At 41.2% G+C, this 6,541-nt stretch overlaps 1 protein-coding gene and 1 pseudogene across 5 annotated transcripts in view; one reads left to right on the top strand and one right to left on the bottom strand.

Annotated features, from left to right (window-relative positions):
• BCL9 (BCL9 transcription coactivator) overlaps positions 1–6,541 on the top strand; it is a 115,242-nt gene that overhangs the window by 56,045 nt on the left and 52,656 nt on the right. The window lies entirely within an intron of this gene.
• LOC102476794 (malate dehydrogenase, cytoplasmic-like) overlaps positions 1–6,541 on the bottom strand; it is a 46,103-nt pseudogene that overhangs the window by 3,808 nt on the left and 35,754 nt on the right.

Raw genomic sequence — 6,541 nt, 5'->3', positions numbered from 1 at the left:
TTTGGCAAATATTAACTCAGGAACCACAGCAGCAGTTAGGAGACAGCAGTCTGCCCACCTTCCTGAACTTACCGCTTTTGGGGTACTTTTGGATTTTTTCTTTTCCTTGGCTGGAACATTGCATTTATTTTCCCTTCATTCATTCTTCTTTTTTCTCTTAAAAAGCAGAAACAAAACGTTGTATTGCCTCAATTCATCTCTAACTGGAAAACCTGGTGTTCTCATTCATTTCAGAGCTGAAGGCTTTCCTCTTTTGCCTGAGTGACGTACAGTACGTTTATTCATCCTCCCGCCTCCGTGCTACAGGCCTGGCCTCTGGGGAAAAAACTCTGGAGGCTTCCTGAGGTCTCTGGAAACAGACTCCCATGCAGGCAGCTATGGGTAGAATAGATGGGTTGTGAGAACAGCTCAAAATCATTCCTGCGAGCTGCAGAAGCTTTCTTGGAGGAAGAGAAGCGTATGATACTTTTCCATATGGCAGAGAAGGGAGTGACATATTAGATGGAGGGAAGCTCACACACATCTGAATGCATGTAAAGAAAAGACTTATAACGAAAAGGGAGGAGTTGTGGTTTAGATTAAAACCACAAAGGAAGTGAAGGACGTTACCACTTTCCTCTTTGCGGGTAGAAGATTCTCCTTTGGCTTATCTAATGGGCTCTGTGAGACTGAGTTTTCCTACAGGAATATATTTATTACTCCTGCCCTTTTAGAAAAGCACTAGGCACAGTGGTTTGTGGTCTTAAAGAGTTCAGACTTGATTTTTAAAACATAAACATGCCGTAAGGCACCTTCATTTCCAAACCTGTTGTCCCAGGCATGAGTCCCTTATCTTAAATAGAAAACCAAAGGATTAAAACTCTCTGGGAAATGAAGGGGTGGAAAGCCCTTTGCCCAGGTTACCTAAGCAACTTCCCTTTCATTCTCCTTTGTTTTCCTGGTAGAGATCTTGTCATTGTTTTGACTCAGCAAAGACAATTATCAGTAGTACTCTTCCTCAAACATAGCGGCCGTTTATTGAGGATCTCCTATGTGCCAGATATTTTCCTTGTGTTACCTCTGGACTTCCAAAACTTACGAGAGATCGGTTTTATGACCACCGTTTGTACAGGTGAAAAAACGGAGACTAAAATCTGTGTTCCAAAGTCATACCCTTGACCCTTATACACAGGTATGTTTAATAGTAACGTTGGTACTTTATTGTACCTCTCCTTAAAATGTGGTTTTAGAAGAATTTCTAAGTAAATGTCATGAATGTGGAAGTCAGGTTTGAAACCAGGCTCTGTCCCATTACCAAGATGACTGCAGGTAAATTATTTGACCTTTTGATCTTTAGCTGCTATGTCTTATCTGGTATGACAATTGCTTAGATATCACTGGGAAAGGCTTTATAGTCTTCTTTCTAGAATTAAATGAATTAGCAGATATAAAAGCATAGCATATGAACTAGCATTTAGTAACCCCCTCCCCCACATGACAGCCCTATACTGACTGTATATGGATCAGGTTCTAGACTAAACTGTTAGAGCTGAACTCTGCTTAAGGGACTCTTGCATTTTCTTAAACAACTCTCCATAATTCCTGTCACTCTCACTCTCTAGAAAAAGATACATAGAGGTGTGGGACCAGCGGGTGGCGTGGTGGTTAAGGCTCTGGACACTCCCACATGGCTCACCACGGTTCAGGTCCTGTACCTGGTGGCTTGCTTTCTCACTTCCCCCCTCTCTCTCTGTCTCTCTCTGGTCAAATTAAAATAAATGGATGAATAAATAAAATAAAATAAATAATTATTTTAAAAAAAGAAGAAGATACATCAAGGTGTAAGTGGCTGTCAGTACTGGGAGGAGAGGGCCACTTCAGCAATAACACACAAAAAAATGAGCACCATATAGAATTCCATCCTTCTCAAGTTTAAAATGAAGATTGTTTTTTGGTTTATTTCTTTATTGTTTGGGGAAAGGTGGGGATGTTGGGACAGTGGGGAAAAAAGCCTTCAGAGTCCCCCAGCCATATCGGGCCCCTGAACCTATGACCACTCTTTAATCTTAGACTGCTTTTTCTGGATATGTTCAGTGTAGGGTCAGTTGTTGATTCCAGATCTCACCTGCTTTTGATCAGCATTTTTTTCTTTCCTCCTATGGTGATTTTGCATGAATTTTAGACTCTGACGACTTTCAGTGGCCTAGTCTGTTTTTCATTGTAGATTTTGCCAGGATTTTACATCCAGGTTGGATTTGAAAAGCTTTTTTTCCCTCTTCTGTGACTATTCTGTGTAAACTTCCAGTTCTGGATAATATTCCCAATTTATCTTAAACGTAATGTTTGTATATTTTCCTGATGACCAATAGCTGTTCATTGTAGAGCATTAGAACAAAAGAATAAAGAAAAACTTCATCACTCAATACACCCAGCATCTAGAACACGCTACACATTTTACTGCATTTTCTTCCTTCTTCTCTCTCTACATCTATATATTTCTATCTCTTGTATAAAAATTGTATGCACGTGTATTTTTTTTTTTCAAAATTGAGATAGGATAGGGGCCAGCAGGTAGCATGGTGGTTAAGGCGCTTGACTCCTACATGGCCAACTGTGGTTCAAGTCCCAGACCTGGCGGCTTGCTTTCTCACTTTGTCTCTCTCTGTGTCTCTCTCTGGTGAGCACACATGCCCTATAGCAAGTTAAAAATAATAATAATAAATAAAATTAAATAGTTATTTTTAAAATTTGAGATATACACTTTTTATATCCCGCCTTTTTAACATAACTTTATATCATGAGCAGCTTAAGCATGTCAAAATACTTCTTGCAGAAGATTTATTTCATGCTATTTCATCAGACGACAATGCCAAGGTTTACTTAACCATGCCTATACTGTTGGCTAGTTAGATGCTTCTTTGTATTAATTCATTTTCTGTTTGGGCTTCCTTATTTTCTTTTGACTTACAAATTATTCCTAAAAAGGGAAGTATTAGAATAATTAGGATCAAGAGGGTTTTTTTTTTTATCTTAAAAACCATTTGTACTAAATTGTTTTGACAGACAGGACCAGCAGATGGCATAATGGTTATTTTGCTGGGCTCCCATATGGCCAATTGCAGTTAAGTCCTGGACTCAGTGGCTTAAAACACACCAGGCACGTGTGCATGTGTGCCCAAAAATCCCAAGAGGAGATTGGAGGAAAAAGGGATTGCAGCATGGTCATTCCTCCTGGGGAGCGATTTCTCACTTTCTGTCTCTCTGTCTCTGTATCTCTGGTGAGCACACACACCCTATAGCAAAAATTTCTCTAAAAAAAAAAATAATAATGCACATTTTTTTAAATTGTTTTGATACTCACAGTCTGTCTATGGCCTCTTTAAAGCCTCTTGATATATAGTGCCAAATTTTATTTATTTACTTATTTTTAGGGTCAGGGCCTTACTATGTTATACAGGCTGCCCTCGAACTCGTGATCCTCTTGCCTCAGCCTCCCTAGTAGCCAGATTACAGGCACATGCCACTGTACCCGGCTGTAGTGCCAACCTGATTTCCAGGAATCTTGCTCAGGTACAGGGTTTGTGAAAGGTGGAAGAAGACCAGAGAATCAAAGAACCAATCCGTTCTGAGGCCTGTTTTCTTACTTTCCTTTTTTTTTTTTTTTTTTTTTTTTTTTTTTAAAGATTTTGGCCATAGAGTGCATGCACTCACTGGAGAGAAAGACAGAGAGAGGGAAAGTGAGAAATCATCCCCTAAGGGGATGGCCACACCTCAATCCCTTCTCCAGTCTCCTCTAAGGGATATACCCACATGATTTTTAAGCTGCTGGATCCGGGACTCAAACCATGGTCAGTCATGTAAGAGTCCAGTTTTAACCACTACTCCACCTGCCCCCAATGCCTGGTTCTTTTTTTTTTTTTAAGATTTTTGCTTTAGGACGCATGCGCTCATCAGAGTGACAGAGAGACAGAAAGTGAGAAATCACCCCTGTGGAGGGAATGGCCATGCCATAGTCCCTTCTCCTTTCTCCTCTTGGGATTTTGGGCGTGCACACAGACACGCGTGCCTGGCGTGAGTTTCAAGCCACTAAATCTGGGACTCAAACTGCAGTCAGCTATGTAGGAATCCAGTGACCTAATCTTTATGCCATCTGCTGGTCCCAATGTTCAGATTTGTTTTTTTAAGAATTATTTTATTTAACTTTATTTATTTATTTTCTAATTTGACCAGAGAGAGATAGAGCTAGAGAGAGAAGTGGAAAGTGAGAAAACAAGCCACCAGGTCCGATGTTGGAGTCCAGCGCCCTTAACCACCACGCCACCTGCTCGCTCCAATGTTAGGATATTTTTTTACTAATTTTACACTTGTATGTAGTCAAATCTGTTTATTTATTTTTCCTGTGATTTTGTTCTAAGGATATCTTTCCCCGTCTCCAAATTCAGAAAAATATTCACTTATATTTTGTTCTATTTTTCAAAAGCTGATTCATTTTTATATTTATCTCTTTAATCCCTCTAGAATTTTTTATTGTCTGATGTGAAAAGAAGAGCTTAAATTATCTTCCAAACAGTAGAATAATTATTCTAATGTTACTTCTTGTAATCCTTCATTTCTCCACTTATCCATGATGGAAACTTTACTAAATTCTTATGTATCCTGGAATGTGATCCTGGCCCACATTCCAGAAATTGTCACTGCTGCGTGTGTGTGTGTGTGTGTGTGTGTGTGTGTCTGCCCATGTGTGTCTCTGTGTGTGTTTCTGTGTATGTGTGTGTTTCATTGTTGACTCTTGTGCATGCCCACTTTGTTGTACTCACACAAGATACCGACCCTGTTTAGATTTTTTGATTTATAGTTTTTCTGTCTCTCCCGTGTATCACTCCGTTGCAATGGTAAATTTCAGTAGCATCATCCTTTCTCTTGGTTAATTTGTCAGGAATGCAGGATAAGGTTATCCTCCTAAAAGTACATAAACAGTAAGGAACCTTCCTACCAAGCGAGAGATAAAGGCCAGGGCCGGGCCTTGCACATCTGTGAACCATGAACCGTAGTGCTCGTATATAACCATCCAGGTGACAAAGGCTTTAGCTTTGTAACCTAGGAGGTTGGAGGTTTTCTGGCCAAATAGCATCGACTGGCATAAAAAAGAGCAAATCTCTGGAAGGGGTTCCCAGAAGAGCTGTTACATGGTGCACAGCCCCTAACCTTCTGTTAACAGCTCACCCCAACCCGACCTTGGCTCACAGTGGAGTTATTTCAGTTACCAGGTGTGAAAATTGGATTTTGCCACAGAGGAGGGGAGTTATTACCTATCAGGCTTGCTCTTTAGGGGAGTGGAGATTGTGGTGGGAATTATTAAGAGATTTGCTATGCATGGAACATGTAATTAGAGATGTGTTCCTTTAAAACTGGATTTGCAATCTTTGTCATTTTAGGAATGCGGTTTTTTTCTTTCAGTTTTTCTCTGACAGCCTTCTTTCTCGTGTACACTGCACACATCCTACCTAGGATCTGAATATTTTATATGGCACCATTCTGCCAAGAGACGGACCTCAGGGGTGTGACAAAGAGTACAGCTTGGGGGATGGTGGGGACTGCCTTGTAGTTTGGATGCTGGTATTAGTCACGGACATAATACTAAGAATGGGGAGGGGGAGATCGAGTTATTTTCATGTTAATTAATTGCTGTATCATCCAGGCTTTGGTTTGATGGAGGTATTAGGGTCACTCTGAGACCCTCTAATGAGGGAACTCTTGAAAATCAAGGGTTCAGATTTAATTACCTGTTGTTAGAGGCTATTCATTTAGACAGCCTCAAAGTTAGTACCTGGTTAACTACATCTGCTTGCAAAAGACACCTTGTTTACTATGGTGATGAAGGGGGTGGCTGAATTTATTATTGTTTAGCATTTCTAGCACACTTTGTTCTTGCTGAGTGCTTTAAACTTATTTATGTATGTATATTGGTTGCTCTTCCCAGCACTCCCAAGAGATGAGTGGGTGATAAGTTATATTGTTACCTGCTTTTCCAAAGAGAAAACAGGAGCCCCTGAGAAGGAAGGGACTTGCCTGGGATTATAGCTCAGAGCTCCTGCCACATTGTGAGGGGTTCCTCAACCAAATAGTGATAAATTGGGGCCATCCGGCAGCATGGTGCTTAAGGTGGCTGGATCCCACCTGGTCAGCTGAGAAGTTTAAGTCTCAGACATAGCAGCTTGAACAACACACCAGGCGCATGTGCATTTGTGCCCAAAGTCTAGGAAGGAGAATGGAGGAAAAGGAATTGGGAGTTTGGCCACCCCCTGCCCCGCACCCCGTGCTTTCTCATCTTCCCTCTTTCTCTCTCTCTCTCTCTCTCTCTCTGGTGAATACGTTCACCTTAGAGGGGGAAAAAAAGGATAAATTGAGCCCTTGCAGCCTTCCTCTGCCCACCCAGCCTGTGCTCCATCCTCTAGCCCACTAAACACAGAGGGATGAATGCCCACTCAAAATAAAAACCGTCTTGGGAACCAGCAGTTAGCGTAATGGCTATGTCGCTGGACTCCCACGTAGTCGACTGCGG

Source organism: Tupaia chinensis, unplaced genomic scaffold (assembly GCF_000334495.1).
Source record: "Tupaia chinensis unplaced genomic scaffold, TupChi_1.0 Scaffold000529_1, whole genome shotgun sequence".
Classification (NCBI taxonomy): Eukaryota; Metazoa; Chordata; class Mammalia; order Scandentia; family Tupaiidae; genus Tupaia; species Tupaia belangeri.
This window is presented reverse-complemented; position numbering and strand designations above follow the sequence as displayed.